The sequence below is a fragment of the Girardinichthys multiradiatus genome, chromosome 9 (assembly GCF_021462225.1).
Source record: "Girardinichthys multiradiatus isolate DD_20200921_A chromosome 9, DD_fGirMul_XY1, whole genome shotgun sequence".
NCBI classification, from domain to species: Eukaryota; Metazoa; Chordata; class Actinopteri; order Cyprinodontiformes; family Goodeidae; genus Girardinichthys; species Girardinichthys multiradiatus.
Window position 1 is genome coordinate 33,407,859 of NC_061802.1, and position 18,516 is coordinate 33,426,374.

The 18,516-nt window shown below is 38.9% G+C and overlaps 1 protein-coding gene across 2 annotated transcripts in view; it reads right to left on the reverse strand.

Moving 5' to 3' along the window:
• Nucleotides 1-17,527, reverse strand: part of gatad2ab (GATA zinc finger domain containing 2Ab) — a 33,156-nt gene extending 15,629 nt beyond the window's left edge. For both annotated transcript variants that reach the window (XM_047375419.1, XM_047375418.1), the window contains exon 1: nt 17,376-17,527. The gene's annotated coding sequence lies outside the window, so the exon portion shown is untranslated. The remainder of the gene's footprint in view (nt 1-17,375) is intronic.
• Between the last annotated feature and the right edge of the window lie 989 nt (nt 17,528-18,516).

The window sequence follows — 18,516 nt, forward strand, 5'->3', positions numbered from 1 at the left end:
ATGATTTTTCAATGAAACTTTTCTTTCTTTGTGGAGGTGCCACTTCTCTTATGTCAAACACTACCAATATAACAAAAGAATAAAGCACAAAAGAGGCAATCTCACAAGCCAAGTGAGGTAAAGTTTGGGTCAGTGTACCTTCACTGAAGTGCAAAAACCATCTCATATTGAGTGCAAAACAGCAGTACCAAGTCTGAGCTTTGCAGTGATACTGACCTAAGAGGCTGCCTTATACCAAGAGACAACAAAGAGTCCTAAAGGTGACTGATGATGCTAAACCAAATCAACTCATCTAAAACTTGAAACAAAGTGCCCCCATGATACTACCAAGCACTTTAATGCCATTTTGCATCAGAGCTAAAATACATACAAAAACACATTTTGATCCTGTACTGTAAATAACTAATACATCTTTAAAACTAGAACTGGCTGCAAAAGTTTCAGTTTACTGTATATTTTCACAAATCTACACAGGAACAAAATCATACATACAGGCTCAAATATGCTCCAACTAACATTTGAATAAATATCATTTTCCAAGTTGTAGAGACTCCACACAGTTTTGTGACCATCAACAAGCCTCTGGTATAATTCTGGAGGAATATTTGACCACTCTTGCTGTGATAAGAAATAAGAGCTAATTTACAATTGGTCGGTTTCCTGCCATGGACCTTTTAAGCACCTTTTAAGTTTCAAATACTATGTCACTTTTATTTATAAAGCGCTTTAAAACAGTCTAGCTTATAATTTCAGGGTAATTTGACCAGTTTGGAGGCAGTTCAAATAATTCCATCCACTTGGTGCCAGTTCACAGAAACACTTGCAGCAAAACAGCCCCTCTGCATGATGCTACCACCGCCGTGCCAGCTGTTCTTAGGTTGGGAGGCCTCAGAGATGTTTGGTCTTTAAGACCAAACCTCTCTAGTTTTATCTTGCTTGAGCATAAATTATTGCAAGAAGGAAATCTGCAGTAACACTGGTGTTGCAGCATCTTCTAGTTTTTGTTAACATTCTAACTACCATTCTTTAGTCTGAGGGTGACGATGTGGCTCAGGTGCTTGCTATTAGTATTTTGCCACAATGGCCTAGTATGCTTAAGGGTGACTAGGTAAGGTATTCCAACCAAAGCAGACTATAGCAACTATCCCGTATGGTGGTGATAGCATTAAGCTTACAGGTATCTTTTGTTCCCAGCAGCATGCACAAAATGGATGGAATAATGAAGAAGCACTAGCTCCAAATTCTTCACCGCTGCACAGCTAGACAACTGAAACCTCAAAACATATGGATTGTTCAACAAAACAATGTACTTAGTGCTTCTCAATGCTCCAAAAGCTGACCTAAATCTTACAGAGTTAACCAACAGCAAAGGATAAGAGACCCACTAAGATTTTATAGTACAAAGCAGAAACTGAATGTCATCAGTGTAACTTTCACACCAAAAAAAAGACTGTATCAGAGATTAAACAGGACCTCAGATCACTTCAATCATTGGTGATCTTTTACATAAAATATATATATTGTTTGAAAACATTCTGGGTGATGATGAGTAGCTCCAACTCCTGAACACGTCATGTATGAGAGATAAATTACTTCCTTGAAAAACCAGTTCCAACTGGTCTAAGATGGAGGGAAAGCAGAGGCTGAACCCACCCAGAAACCAAGTTACATGAACTGAGGGAGGATAGAGGAGAAACAAATACTTTCCAAATCACAGCTACAACATAAAACACAAAGACAAACTCTATTATTGTTGCTCTCAAAACAAAAACAACCAAAACGAAAACAAAAAAACCTAAGAGATTCCCAAAGCATTCTTAAGTATAAAAAATGTAAGGAGTTTATTTTACCTGGGGAAAATAGGGCTATTTGTGACAGGTCATCGTGATCAATGGTGTTAGCATAAAAATAGTTTGTTGACATAAGTTTTATGATTTTGGTCTTTTTATGAGTTGCTCAAACGTTTGTGTGTACTTCAATTTCTGTGATGGACGTTTTAATGGTTTAAACACAAAAACACAGCATAATCTATGAGTGTTAAAAACTGATGTTGAGCTGACAAAAAAAGACAAAGACACCTTAGGTTTTTTTAAGCACTCTATGAAGTTAAACACATTACATGTCTGCCGCATATTTCTCCACCTAAATGTTTAGACTAGAATCCGGACCCACTTTTGACTGTTAAATGCTTCTTCTGCACATGTCTTTACAGACTTTTTTACAAGATACCATGGAAAAAAAAATTCAGGACAAAATGCAGGTGAATACATCAAACAATTAGTGGCAGCCCTAGTTTAAAAATGATTTGATCTATATTCAGGATCGTAGGAATGTCATCTTTAAAGACAGAAATGAAGCAGTTACTTGGAAAAAGCAATGTAAAAATTCATTGACAGTCATTGTTAGCTGATACAAATAACTAGCTTACGTCTTGGATGTTTGTGTCTGGATGGAGGTCTAAGATAGTCCGAGTATAGATGGGAGCGGCAGGATACCACAGGACCCTATGAATTATGTTTCTTTAATATCAATTAGCTAAACACAGTAAATGCTTGACCTTTGTAGCTGACATTTTGCTGTGTTATTATGCTGACTCATAAAAGAAATACCTAAAACAAAGCCAACTTCATTTAGCTAACATTCAGGACTGCTGGCATAAACGTTTGAAGTATTTAGAAGGGACCCAGCTTGGTTACACAGCAAGGACAGATGTGCCCTGCTGTACCATGCCAGAATACAAAGAGCATTTATCTACCAGAAATGACAGCTTGTGTGTGGGAGTGTGGCGCACACTTTAGAAATCAAACTTAAACCAAGACAGAATTTAGTAACGGTTTCACAATTAGTGTGCACAACACTGTGGTGAACTATGTCAGATATAGAAGAGTATTAACCTTCGAGGTAAGGCATTCAGATCTCCATGTGACCAGACAAATTGCAGCCAGTTTCAAGTTGAGACAAGTGGCAACCTTTGTCCTGGAAGAAAGGTACAGATAGCGAGGCCCGTATTCAAAAGTATTAGGTAGATGCCCTGACACTCAGTTTTTGCTGTGATCCATATGTCAATGCGTTTGTTGAACATTGAGATGATAAGCCTTGAAACCCAATGGAGGCCTTTGTGTGCCTTAGATTCCATCTGGTTTACTTATTCAAACAAACTGCCCAGTGAAGCACTGTCAGTGGCTCATTCAGACATTAAGCAGATATTTGAGCTGAAATCCAAACTCACCAATTTTCAGTTTAAACCACCATATGATGGTTGGAAACTCAAAAAGTAAAGTATTTTCTGATCAGTAAATGCACAATACTGAAGCCACTAAAAGCTATTAATGCTAAGGAAAGCCTTAAAATAGAAATAAAATGTCAACAACATAATCATTTGTTTTTTTTTTTTACATTAGTGAAACACTGCTTTAGAGTTGCTGCTCTCTCACATACTCACGGTGGAACGTCACCTCTGCGCATAACAAAAATAATCCCTGCTAACAAAATGAAGTATTAAAAATATTGAACGCTGTTCTTAAATCTTCTAATGTTATAGATATCAAATAGAAACCGGAATAAGCGTAACTCAATATTGGCAGGTTAAAGCTTAACCACAAAATTCTGATCGCTTCTCCATACATTACAACGGCATAAATCAAGCTCTCTCTGTCCTGGTTGAAAATAAGTCAAACTTGAACGTCAGAAGTCTCTTATGTTTGCCAGTGAACTACAACTAAGTTCTAAAGCAACCAAGCAGCACAAGTCTTGGCAGTCTCAACCTCTTTCTTCTATGTGACTCTATAATCACACTAATGACCCTTTTCCACTGGCTCGATGTAGCCGTACTTGACTCCACCCGGCTTGCTTAGCGATCGTTTCTATTACTGTTTTTTCTGTACCGGTATCATGTTTTTTGGTCCCTGCTCCTGAGCAGGTCCGACCGGGGTTAAATCAGGACATGGGACCAGGAGAAATGAGAAGGTTTTCGCTGAGGTGGTACAGAAAAAAGTTAGTTAAACTATAGAGCAACTACAACAATATTAAGGACCACAACGGCCAGAGCGGGTCATACTGAAATATAATTTTTCTATCTACAAATCATAAAACATGCCTGAAGGCTGAAAGAACAAATCAATACATCAGCTTTTCAAATTACACGCATGCAGAGCGCTGTATTTAATAAAATCAGCTGATCACACATACAATCAGCTGTTCAGATGCACAAACATTTCCCCCAAAACACGCAAAACAATACCATCATGAAACAATGTGTTTGGTTCGCAAATTTATTGATGGTCCTGAAGCGAACCAGCGTCTGCAGGAGGAGGGAGCAGGCAGAAAGCAGCTGCCTGTAATCAGACTGCCTACATCGGATCAAAAGGGAGGAAGTCCCGCTAAATCCATGGAGCACAAATATCCAATATCCAGCCTTAAACCAATTTATCCGCGATCAGAACTACGTGGTTTGCGCTTTAAAGTCCTTGTCCTAATTATTGCCATGACTGAGACAAAAATTTCCTCATAAAGCCTAAAATGTAGCTTCTTCAGGCAAACTTTGGAGCTTCACCAGTCCAGACAGCAGCATCTCTCCTCTCTGCTTCTCCTGCCACCTAAAACCATAGACTTGTGACCGCGGTGAAGTTCAGCTCCCGTTTAATCTGATGCAGGCAGTTTGATTACTGGCAGCTGCTCTTGCAGTTGGTGGTTTGCTTAGGGAGCGTCGATTAATTTCCGGACCAAACGCTGTTGGTGGTGTTATGTGTTTTGGGGGAAATGTTTGTGTGTCTTAATGTTTTTATGTGTGATCAGCTGATTTAGAATGCGCCCTACCTGCGTGTAATTCAGAAAGCTGATGTGTCCTTTTTCCTTTTCTTTCAGCCTTCAGGCATGGTTTACGATCTGTAAATACTGACAGTATATTTTGGATTGAACTGCTGTTGTGGTCCTTAATATTAATGTAGTTGCTCTTGAGTTTTCTTAATGTTCCCTGCACTAACTCTTTAAAAACATTCTCATTTCTCCTCATCCCTTGGCCAATCAGTAAACAGCATCCTGTTCAAGTCACATGTAGTTCTACTCAGCCTTGTTCATACCTGCTCAGGAGCAGGGACCAAAAACAGTAGGTACTAGTACAGAAGAAAAAAAAACACAGTAATCGAAAAGCTAGCGAAGCGACCAAGTGCAGTGGAGCCGGGCTAAACAGAGCCATTGAAAAGGAGGCATTTGTCACCATTTGTATGAACAGTAATGTTTCCTAATTTTACCTCAATGGGTGAAACCTGATCATTTTTACAAGATTAATCACACCTGTACCCAAAGTCCTAGGTCTAGCAAGAAGACCAGGAAAACAGTAGGTAATCCTGTGTGGAAAAAGACAAAGAGAAAATATGGGTAGCAAAATACTGGACGTACAGGTTTTTGAGAGGCATGATGTTTTAGGGGTAAACACGTCTGGTCTGCTGCGCTAAAAACTTAAAGAACACATTGTATGGAAAAATAAGACAAAACCAAATTATATTGGGACAGGTTATGTGGTGACACTAAACCTTATGAGCCAGCTGCATGTTGAAAGCAAAGAAAACAAACTAGTCATCAGACAATGTTACCTATGACTGCCAGCAAATAAATACATTTTTAAGAGAATCCTACTGAATAAACATCAGCTCTGTCTGCTTTGTCCAATGAATGAAAGTGGCATGCAACACAGTGCCTTTACTTTTAATTCAGACGTTTTCTTTATACAAAAAAATACTTTGTAAAACAAGAAGAAAATCATAGGAGAAACAAATTACCATCAGTGAAAGTGTTTAAATATACATATTGCTTTAGTGTTTACCTAAAGTATTTACTGTAGGAGATAAAAAGTCAACAAGACATGAATGTTGTGCTCGTGTTTCTAACAGAAAACTTAAAAACAAATCTCACCAATTTTACAATTATTGAGACATAATGGTCCAATAATTATTAGTAACCCAAATTTAAACTGAGATACATCTTAATACCATGTTAAATTAACTATGAGGGAAAAAGAGTATGCTTCATGAACTCAAACTTTAATTAGAGTACATTTATTTTGTGAAAGGAAATAATTCAACACTTTGTTAGTAATTTTCAAAACTACAATAACTATTAGTGCAAGCCTTACAATTCCTATAAAATGAACGTAATTGAGGCATTTTTTTAAATTATATTATATCAAAATAACCTCGCTTTGATCCACACATTTATATTTCTCTGAGAAGACCCTATAGCCTAAATAAAATGTCCAACATACTTGAGTACAGTACAACAGGATAAGATATGCTCGCCTAAAAGCAAATGGAAATCTGTGACCTGCACTGACACTCCATGCTTGACCCTCAGTCGCTCTCCTTTTGTGTCCAGCAGCTCGCAGAAAACGGATCAATGGCAAAGGCTTAACCCCTCAGGTAGACCGCTCGCCGCTCATCTCCAGCACTGTAATGACCCCCCCACTGGGACTGGACATAGTCCGTGAACACATTAACAGCCATTTTAAGGCACACAAGCTCCTCAGCTGCGTCCTTAGGGTTCAATACAAGGAGAAACAACAATTATATTGTCCAATATAGGTGCCACAAGTATGAATTATTACAGCCCAATAAAAGACAACAGAGCACTAAGTCATTTTTGGGTAGCTAAGAAGCACTCGCCTTTATTATATTGATTTAATCCCTCACACTGACCAACTACACTATACAGGATACGTCTGTGTGATGATCTTAAATGTAAGGCGGCAGCTAACAAATCATCACCACTAATGATTTTTCTGTGCTGCTGGTTTTACTAATCCAAAATTAAAAATATCTGTTCTCAATCATCCTTTTTAAAAGGTTAAAGGTGATGAGAAAAGAGGATCTGTTCTCTTATAGATATCATCTTTATAAAAAAGATCAGACTACTTAAGATGGTTTGTACACCAGGGTTGGAATGGGGGCAGGGATCAAGCTGAGAAGGTGCCATGGTTGGGGGAGGGAGAAGAACGCAGAGCGCATGTGGTTAGCTGAGCCATAATCTAACTGTACCCAAGTGGGAAAAAAAACAACAAAAAAAAACAACCTCTTCCTTGTCTTCTCTTTCTCACTGACAAGCTCACTCTCCATCGTACCCCTCCCTGTCTCACACACACTCCTTGCTCGCTTGTTCTGTTCTGTTCTAGGCTCGGCAAGCCCAGAAGTCTCTGAGTGTGTGTGTCTGTGTGTGTGCCCCTACTGGTTGTGTCCCGAACGCCAAGGGTTAAGCCCCTGCCATTTTAACGCCACTGACAGATCAGACCATTAGGGTGTTACCTAACAAAATGGAAGCCTTTAACCCTGAATCTGCCAGACTGTCTCTTTGTGTGTGTGTGTGTGTGTGTGTGTGTGTGTGTGTGTGTGTGTGTGTGTGTGTGTGAGTGTGTGTGTGTAAATGAGAGCCAGCACTACAAAGTGTATCTATGTGTGCGCATGTCTCCACCTGGATTCTCCCCCAGGAACATGACGACGACGAAACACCAACAACACCAGGAAGTATGAAAATCCAAGACTTCTGTACATGATCACATAAAAATGCTGGTACACATATGGCCACATTTAACCACAAGAACTCACTTGTTTACATTACACAGACACACTTGCACTTAATAATGTAACCTCTTCACATAGAGACCCAACATCACAGTCACATCTAATCTGGATTATAGCAGGCAGACAAGGAACTTCTGTAATGTTGTGGGGAAGAGTCTGCACAGTCCACCAAAAATACACATATACAGATGAAAAACAGCTCACATAAAAGAAACTACTTAACATCTCATGCCAACCCCAGGTATCACTCTACTCTACACATGCAAAATTCCTAGATACATTTTCAACCACAAATATTTACAAGCCACAATATAAAAGAACAGCTAAACATTCTCAAAAACCTACGAAAGGGCGAATCTTAAATTTCAGCCCAATTGCTTCCAAATGGTCCCGCTGTGATCCTGTAAAACCAGAAGCGCATACACTCATACAAAGCGGAGGGCCAGCACACACGCAGACTGCTATCAGATTACATTTCTTAGAAATGGATCTTTGCTGGAAGTGACCAGAGCAAAAGGGGGGGCCCTCAGGGAATCAAACAAAACTGTATAAAAAGACATTTAAAAGTGGAGAACATGAATACACAAAGTATTATAAACAATGTTTGTTACAATTGCTGCATATTTCTGAGGTAAGACAGCGCATCGCAACGTTTAAATGGATCTCCATCAGATGGGGTCAGTCTAGGTTATACCACCACAAGAAACTGTTTCAATAAGAGCAAAGATGTGAAAACAAGAAGCAGGCCATTAGATTCTACTTTTCAGACAAATTTCATGAAAAAAAAAAAAAAAAAAGATTTCAGATACACAATCTGAGCATTAGACATCAACTACCACTAGTAATGATTATTTTAATGCAGGCGTCTAAAAAACAATAAACTGCTTTTACTTTTCTGACCAGCTGAGGAGTGTAAAAGGTGGCATCTGATAGAGGAGGAGGTTGACTTAATGTGCAACATCAGGGTATATTGTAGTGACAAAACTGAATGTACAATTTAAATTGCAAGTATCGAAGTAGCTCCTAAATATGTGCGGATAGTTTTTGCTTTGGTTGCTGCTTCAAGCTGCCACATTTTGACATCTACATCCAAACAAGCATTAAGAAATTTGTTATTTTCTTTATTACCTAATGAGCTCTCCTTTAAGCATCAAACATATGCCCTCTATAACAGGCTTAGAGCCTAAACTCCTATTTTGTGTTATAGTGTAAAAGAACATCACCATGTTTCCTTTTTCTTGTGCTACTTCCTGCTTCCACATTACACCCAGTGTTACCATTTCTTCACAACCTCCATTCAGCTATCATCCTCTACTTTTCTGAGATCGAGTTACAGGGGTAAAAGGTCCATGAGGGAAAGAGACATCCATCTCACCAGTGACATTCCCAGTTCATGATGGGGGATCCCAAGGCATTTCCCAGGCTAGAAGGGTTGTCAAAATGATTGATATTTCGATATAATAGATAACAAAAAAAATAAGAATTATTTAAACTGCGGTAGTTGGCTACTAAATAGTGAGGCAATGAAACAAAATGAAACAAAACATCGAAATCACCAGGAACCAGAACAGAAACTAGGAATTTAAATGATTCCCAACCCTATTTATATTTCAAAGAACTGTTTGGAGTGCAGTAGCTGTTGGGGAATATATTTTAAGTGTTAATATATCAGTGTTAGGAACTTGCATTTTACATGCTAATGTAATATTTAACACGTTGGACAGTCTCACGGCAGCAGATGATCACATTGAGCACAAATGATATTGCTCAAAATGCTAAAGGTCACAGGGTAGGAAGGACCGATGACAACGAGAGCAAAGAAGAAAACAGGCATATATTGCAACATATATTGTCATCGTAATATTTACCATTATTATTGCCATCGCAAGATTTTCCAAAATCGTGCAGCCCTATTCACAACCCAGATGGAAGTGACTAACAAGCTTCCAAAATCAAGGTGTCCATGAGGTTTCCAATCAGATGCCCGAATCACATCAACCAACTCGTTTTGATGCAGAGGAGCATCAAGCTCTTCCCGATGATGGATCTACTCAGCCCGCCTCCAAAGGCTGAGTCCCAACAAACCGCCAATCACGTTTTTCATCTCTTGCGCAGTGCTACCATCACTACTGAACAACACCAAGATGCTTTAACTCCTCCACTTGATGCCAACACTCTCCTCCAACTCAAAGAGCGCAATTTGTTCTCCCAGTGTAGAAACTCAGCTTGGAAAAGCTGACTTTCATCCCAAACACCTCTGTAGAATAGCCATCTTAAGCTGGTGGAGGTGTTTAAGCTCTATGATCTTAGGTGCAAATCTCCACAGGGGAAACCGATGAAAGTTACAAGCCACAAAAATAACTCAACTTATTCTGCATGTTTTGTGTCTAAAATGGTGAACTCAAACTCAAAATTATTTTGGAAAACTCTTTAATTACAAGGTTATTATCAAAATGATCAATTTAGCGTTTGTTTTATGGCTGTGTTAAGACTTTCTTTCCGTTATTTATTTTGAAGCCTTTTCTGTGCAACACCCTAATTGTTTAATGTTCATTCTGTTGATTAAAAACAGAACCCACACAAACATTTTAACTACAATGTTGAGCAGATTATGGAAAGACTTGAGGGTGTAAAATGTCCAATTTGGCAGATTTCTTATTATGTTAAATGTGCTAAACGTCATTTTTATCAATTATCTATTATACTGCTGTGATCTAGCCCTAAACTTTGATTGTTCTCATGGAACCACAAACGTTTATGAGAAGGAACCATTTTTATATAAAACTAACGGACAACAGAGCATTACGTTTTTCCATTAAGGTTTGTTCTTGGTTTTGGTTGTAAACATTTTGTTACAAGTTCTGGCAACACTACCTTGTGCCAGTTTCCTGTAAACAGTACACCAAGTTTCAAAATCTCAGACTTTTCTATCGAATTTCTCCTACTTTTAACGATCCTTTTAATAATGAGGTGACAGGGAAAATGTTGACCCAGAGTGATCAGAGTTGCCTTTGGCTTTAAGGAGCCTAAAATAACAGCATTTTGCTCTTTTTTATTTGCCGCTGCAAACTTCTGGTCATATAGCTGAAAGAAAACCCTTTATCTGCAAGAATACTTTCGGTTGTTAGGAAATACTTTCAGTCAAGGAAAACACAGACGGTGATTGTGTGGAAACAACAAAAGCATAACTCACACTCCTATTAGCGGCATCATTTCTATAAAACTACAAGTCATATATCTGTTAAGCAGCTGACTGCAGGCTATACCAGAGCAAATAGGTTGATTAACCAGAAAATATTAGTTTGTTATATTTATGTTTCTCAATAAAGACCAAAAAAGTAAAAAGGTAGAATATTCTGCGCAATAAATAAGTTTGATTGAAAACTACTATTAAAAGTTTTTATCCCTAATGTATGCCTAAGTCCATGTATACAAATAATATGAAACAGATATTAGAACTGTAATATTCAATATCTGCATTGTCAAAACAGTTTAAGGTGGACTTATGGTGCCTTTTGGTGTCTCCATGATTTTTGTGGACGCACCAAAGGGGGTTGAAGTCGGCCCACCTCTGTTACGGCTGTGACTCAAAGCGAAGGAGCATCAGCTGACTTGTATAGATATCTTTGTGGAGTATGTGACCATCTTGTTTTGTATGAGGAGTGTCTTATAAGCCCATGCAGGCTGGGCACCAAACATGCATAATAAAATGATCAATCAATGAATTGTATAAGGGCATGCTGGCTTCACAAGTCAAATGACTGATGTAGTGATGTACAATCTGTGACCAGTCTGCTGCAGGATTTAAAAGTGCTAACATGATTTAGAAATCATTTCCAATGAGCAGAGTAAAATGGTGAGATTATTTAATTTCAATTTAAAAGGACTTTATTGTTTTACCAATGCCTATTCTTTCCTTTTACTTTAGGCACTAATTACTTTAAGCACTTAAAACAGGAGGCCTGTGTCTCCTGGAATTCTGCCACTGCAACAAGTCTATTAATGGGGTTTGTAAGGATAATAACGTTGATCTTTGGATCACTAGAGGGCTCCATACAAACCATGTATGTGGCAGGAATCACTCATTATGGAGAGATTCCAGGGTTAAATTTTCATCTAATTGATTTGGGGTCTTTCTGCATGGAGTTTGCATGTTCTCCCCGTGCATGCGTGGGTTCTCACCGGGTACTCCGGCTTCCTCCCACAGTCCAAAGACATGCCTGTTAGGTTAATTGGTCACTCTAAATTGACCTTAGGTGTATGAATGAGTGTGTGCATGGTTGTTTGTGTGTTGCCCTGCGATGGACTGGCTATATGTCCAGGGTGTACCCTGCCTCTCGCCCATAGACTGCTGGAGATAGGCACCAGCTCCCCCGCGACCCACTATGGAATAAGCAGTAGAAAATGACTGACTGACTGACTGATTTGGAGGCACCATGCACTTCAGAGTTTTAGAATTGCCATCATAGTCCTGCAGTGCATATACAGTACAGACCAAATGTGTGGACACACCTTCTCATTGAAAGAGTTTTATTTATTTTCATGACTATGAATATTGTAGCTTCACACTGAAGGCATCAAAACTATGAATTAACACATGTGGAATTATATACTGAACAAACAAGTGTGAAACAACTGAAAATATCTTATATTCTAGGTTCTTAAAAGTAGCCACCTTTTGCTTTGATTACTGCTCCGCACAGTCTTGGCATTCTGTTGATGAGCTTCAAGAGGTCGTCACCTGAAATGGTTTTCACTTCACAGGTGTGCCCTGTCAGGTTTAATATGTGGGACTTCAAGCCTTATAAATGGGGTTGGGACCATCAGTTGTGTTGTGCAGAAGGTGGATACGGTACACAGCTGATAGTCCTACTGAATAGACTGTTGAATTTGTATTATGGCAAGAAAAAAGCAGCTAACTAAAGAAAAACGAGTGGCCATCATTACTTTAAGAAATTAAGGTCAGTCAGTCCGAACAATTGGGAAAACTTTGAAAGTGTCCCCAAGTGCAGTCGCAAAAAACATCAAGCGCTACAAAGAAACTGGCTCACATGAGGACCGCCCCAGGAAAGGAAGACCAAGAGTCACCTCTGCTGCGGACGATAAGTTCATCCGAGTCACCAGCCTCAGAAATCGCAGGTTAACAGCAGCTCAGATTAGAGAACAGGTCAATGCCACACAGAGTTCTAGCAGCAGACACATCTCTAGAACAACTGTTAAGAGGAGACTGTGTGAATCAGGCCTTCATGGTAAAATAGCTGCTAGGAAACCACTGCTGAGCCACAATATTTACAAGTAAGGCCTACTATTATTTAATTATAATAGAGACCTAATGTAAAGATGGCCTAATGTAAATGAATTTTGTCAGTATGAAAAATCTATTTTATTATTTTAATAATTTAATGAATTAGTACATAACGATATGGGACCTGATGGTTTCATCACATTAAAAAACAAAACATAACGTCTCCAATTCCTGAAAAGGACAGGCTGGTCACATTGTTAACACACATGCTTGGCAAAAGCCAACAGGGTAAACAAGAAATAGTTAGGGCAGTTACGATCTTCCCAGCTTCTGTTCCAAGAACCGCCCCAGGCTTTTGAGTGGTTATTCCTGACCAGTAGGTCTACTCCTGTCCTCTGGTATCTGGAGGAACTCCCAGAAAGGCAGTTTCTCAGAGAGCATGACAACTTTATAATCAGCAAAGTTCTCTTAAAAATCTTCTTGGGTGATACCAGAGAACAAGATATCAGAGATGTAAGTAAAGAATTGGTGCTAAGAATTGACAAACGTTTAGAGGTTTAATATCAATAAACTTATCTTAGCACGTAAAATATGTTCCACGCCCATAATCATAAAAGGTGAACACCCTTATTAGAAACCAGTAGCAGGGATCGAAGATGCCGCTTGCTGTGTGAATTCCAACTATAACAAAAGATGATTTGCCAATAGTTAGTCCAGAAATGAAAAACAGAACTTAGCCGTTTTTCTACCAATGAAAATATTTTCAAAACATATGTCATGATTCTGTGCTTGGTCAGTGTAGTCTGAAACTGTCTAAACTAAACTGTGACATTAAATTCCAAGGAGTATAATAAAATACTCTGACTGAGGGAGAAGGAGAAGGAAGCAGTTAAACATTAAAGTAGAACATATGCTTTTATATCAGTCATAGTGCATTGGGATTGGGTCGCACGTCATAATTCTGCAAAACTAAAAAGAAAAATCCAGCTGGATTAAAATCTAGATACCTTCCAGATGAAGAAATGTATTTCCACAGCATATAGAACCATTGTTTTATATGCTGTATCTTGCAAAAGTATTTAAGCTCCTTGAATTTTTTTCACATTTCATCATGTTACAACCACGAACTGTAATGTATTTTATTAGTGTCTAATGTGACAAAGTAGCACATAACTGTGAAGTGGAAGGAAAATGATCTAATATTTGGCATATATTTTACAACTAAAAAGTGTGGCCTGCATTTCTATTCGGCACCCCTGAGTCAATACTCCGTAGATCCACCCATCATATTAATAACTGATGTTTATTTTCATCTTGTTGCCGTTTATGTATGTGATTTGGGAGGGGGAGGACAGGGGGTTGGCCATGTGGTGTTTCCTTGTGAGGATGATAGTGATGCAGCACAGGATTGTGGGGTGTTTAACTGAAGCAGAGAAGCAATTTCAGCATTCTGGTCGTTTTTTCAGTGTTGAATAGAGAAATATGTATAATATTAGTAAATATCAGTTAGCAGCCAGAACACCAATATTATTATCAAAATCGGATAAATTTTTTTATATTGGTGCATCACTAAAATAAATATAAAGTTTCAGTTGTCAGAATGGTGTGTCACATTTATTATTCAGTTGCAATGTCTACTGTAGCCAGAAGAACACAAAAATATTACTTTATTATCAATATATACATAGAAAAAAGTCCAACCAATGGATGGCCTTCAACCATAGTGACAGACGCTTCTGTTGCCTTGGGTAAAAATAATCAACCACCTCTGACTTAAATCATTCACTTGTAGCTCTGATTCTATGTTTAGAGTTGCTGTCTCGTTGGAAGGTGAATCTCTGCCCTGGTCAAGTCTTATACAGCCTATAATGGGTTTTCCTCCAGATCTGCCCTGTAGTAAGCTACATCCATCTTGCCATCAACTTTGACTAGCTGCCTTGTTTGCGCTAAAGAAAACCATTTCCACAGCATTATACTCCCACTGCCATGCTATACAGTGGGGATAGTGCGTGTATGGTGATTTCTAGTGGGGCTAAAACTATTATTTTGCAATTATTTATCAATTAACCTGATGACTATTTTTCGATTAATCAATTAATAATCGCATAGATAAAAGATGCTTAATAGGAGTTTTTTCTTTTTTTTTTTTTTTTACAGAATTTGACCAAGGTGAAGCTATGACACTTGAGGCGTTCTGGATAGAGCATATTTACAGACAAAGAAAATGTTTCATCTTAAATGCAAAATGTATATATTTTTTGTACGGTTTTAGCTTCATTACTCCTCTGAATGTGTTGATCTTTCAGTAAATAGCATGTTTTATGTATAATCCAGCTAACGATTATTCAATTACTAAATCAAGTGACTATCAATTATGATTAATCTGATTTTTTTGCATTTTGTAAATAGGCCATAGAGTCTAATTCTGGTCTCATCTGATCAGAGCACCTTCTTCCACATGTTTGCCACAAGCCATGAAGGGACACAGCAAACTCTAAACTTTAAAAATAAAACGTATGGCCTTCAACAATGATTTTATTATTGCACTTCTTCTTTTGTATTTATTCATAGATTAAACAACATAAATTTGACTATTTCCCAATTAGGTGACCTCTGAAGGCAATTGGTTCCACTGGATTGTATTGACGGGAATCAGAGTAAAAGGGGAAATACAAATACATGACACAATTTAAATTTTTTGCAAAACATTTTAACAAAACTTTTATCTATTTCCTTTCAATTCAGTGACACCCTACTTTGTGTTTATCTGTCACATATAACACACTGAAGATTGTGGTTGTAACAGATAAAAGTTCAAGGGATGTGAATACTTTTGAAAGCACTCTCTGAGGCAAACAATCACAACAATGATTGGATAACCATGGAAATAAATGTAGAAAATAACATTACAAATATATCTGTAGAGATATGTTTTAGTCAAGATCAATAACAGACAATCAGAAGCCATGCCTGTCTAGTTACATCACTCTCAGGGGAGTTTTTGTTCCCCCTCTTTCTTTTTTCATAAGAGGCACCCCTCCTCGGGCAACTCCAAGGCGCATCATAAAATGCAAAGCGACACATGTCCTCTTTCACCAGCCAAGGGTGCCAACTGTCTGCCTGATCTGAGCAAGTGTCCTCTATTTAGAATAGAAAGTGATGAGCAGACTGCTGTTCGTCTCACAAAAAACAACTTAAAGTCAGACAAATGCAGTGACACAACATCTGGAAGAACAGACCTAGGGTTTAAAGCCAACTAGAAATAAGACGACTGTTTAAGCAATCTAAAAAACACACAACTGATGAAGTAACTATAATATAATAACAGTTATCATGTTTATTAAGAGGCATGTCTCTACTGATATTAGTGCTTCCAAATATTTTGACCTTTACAGGCACAGACCAATGCAGCACCTAAAAGATATCTTTAAACTTGACAGTAAGTCTTGAATTTGTATAATGCCACAAAAACATTGCTGTTCTAGTAAAAGTAGGCGTTGAGATGCCTCACTAAACACCTACTAAGCGTGGGTGCTTGCTACTGAGCTGTCGTGGACAGACAGACACACACCGACCAAGGCACAATCGTCCTCCATTACGCCTCCATAAAGTCTCTTCACGCTTGAGCTAATCTGACCAAGTTATGAGATCAATGGTTTCTGAAGGCACAAGTGCACATATCCGTAATTAAAAGAAACCGCGGAGCTATAAATACCTACTGACAACAGTAGTAATGCCGTTTATAAACTTAAGCGACGCTACGTAACCCAGAAGAGAGGCTGCCTGTGTCCAACTAACCCATCAGCAACAACAAGCTATCGGATGCTAACGTTAACTTGGCTTTCCAACAACAACAACCTGTCCATCTGTCCGGCTACAAAACCAGAGGCTACATAAATCCAGCTACCAGCCCACAATAGTCCTCGGCGGTTGGATGTTTTACTAGCTGGTTATCAGGAGCATGTGTCCCTTTAAGAAGTGATATTACATATCATACAATTTAGTCTGGCTGTCTCTACGTCTCCAAATAGCGATACACGAAAGAGACAATGAAACCGACCCTGTCTCAGAGAGCAGCGGGGTAGTACAAGACAAGCTAACATGCAAGCTAAGTTAGCCTGCTAACGCTAATTCTCTAGTCTGCACAAACAGTCCCTGGATGTGTTCACGAATAATTGAGCGTTAATTACACAGAGAAATGTCATTTTTGGCAAAATTATTTTTGGCACTAAATTAGCTAATGCTGTAATTGACGTTCATCATTTACTAATGCCGGTGCATGATAAAACAAGTTTGATTGGAAAAGTTTGTTTTATTTTGCTCCACTTTTGAGGCTTTGCTCCTGGCAGCCCGTACTCGGTAGGTGTGTGTGTGGAGCCCAACGACACACAAACTGTTACCTAGCGCGTTAGCGGATATCAAGCTATGCTGCTAGCTAGCTTAACTTGCGTTAGCCGAGCTAACACCGACAGAAAAAAACTTCCGTCATCGTCACGTTTTAATTGGAAATTATGACATCGGATAAGATTACAGGACAACAAAATAAAGTTTCACGAACTTACGGAGTATATAGGAGGAGCCGGGTCGAGTTCCCCCGCGGTTTTCACTTGTTTGGCGTCAGTATTTAGCTGGCTTTTGGCGTAAAAAAATCCCGGGGATCCCCTCTCTTCTGTCCGCTGCCACTCCGGTTGCCAGATAATGTAATGAGCCACCACAGGCGGCGTCATGCTGCGTTCATACACACCTCGGAAATGATAAGTGCTGCGGTGGAAGGAAAAAAGATGAGTTCTGGAACGACTTCAAGGAAGTGACCGAGGAGTACATTTTTACGAATACTTTGGAGTTATATATATATGTATATCTATATTACAAAGATGCCCACTTTCAATGTGCATCTCCTATGCATAAAGAAAACATATCCGGCTGTAGTAGTTTATTGATTCCCATTTTCTGTCAAGGTATTAATAATTTGACACAGAATAATCCATCCCAGAAAACAGGTAGTCCATCTGATGTACAGTACAGACCAAAAGTTTGGACACACCTTCTCATTCAAAGAGTTGTCTTTATTTTCATGACTATGAATATTGTAGCTTCACACTGAAGGCATCAAAACTATGAATTAACACACGTGGAATTATATACCGAACAATTGGGAAAACTTTGAAAGTGTCCCCAAGTGCAGTCGCAAAAACCATCAAGTGCTACAAAGAAACTGGCTCACATGAGGACAACCCCAGGAAAGGAAGACCAAGAGTCACCTCTGCTGCGGACGATAAGTTCATCCGAGTCACCAGCCTCAGAAATCGCAGGTTAACAGCAGCTCAGATTAGAGAACAGGTCAATGCCACACAGAGTTCTAGCAGCAGACACATCTCTAGAACAACTGTTAAGAAGAGACTGTGTGAATCAGGCCTTCATGGTAAAATAGCTGCTAGGAAACCTCTGCTGAGGACAGGCAACAAACAGAAGAGACTTGTTTGGGCTAAAGAACACAAGGAATGGACATTAGACCAGTGGAAATCTGTGCTTTGGTCTGATGAGTCCAAGTTTGAGATCTTTGGTTCCAACCACCGTGTCTTTGTGCAGCGCAGAAGAGGTGAACGGATGGACTCTACATGCCTGGTTCCCACCGTGAAGCATGGAGGAGGAGGTGTGATGGTGTGGGGGTGCTTTGCTGGTGAGACTGTTGGGGATTTATTC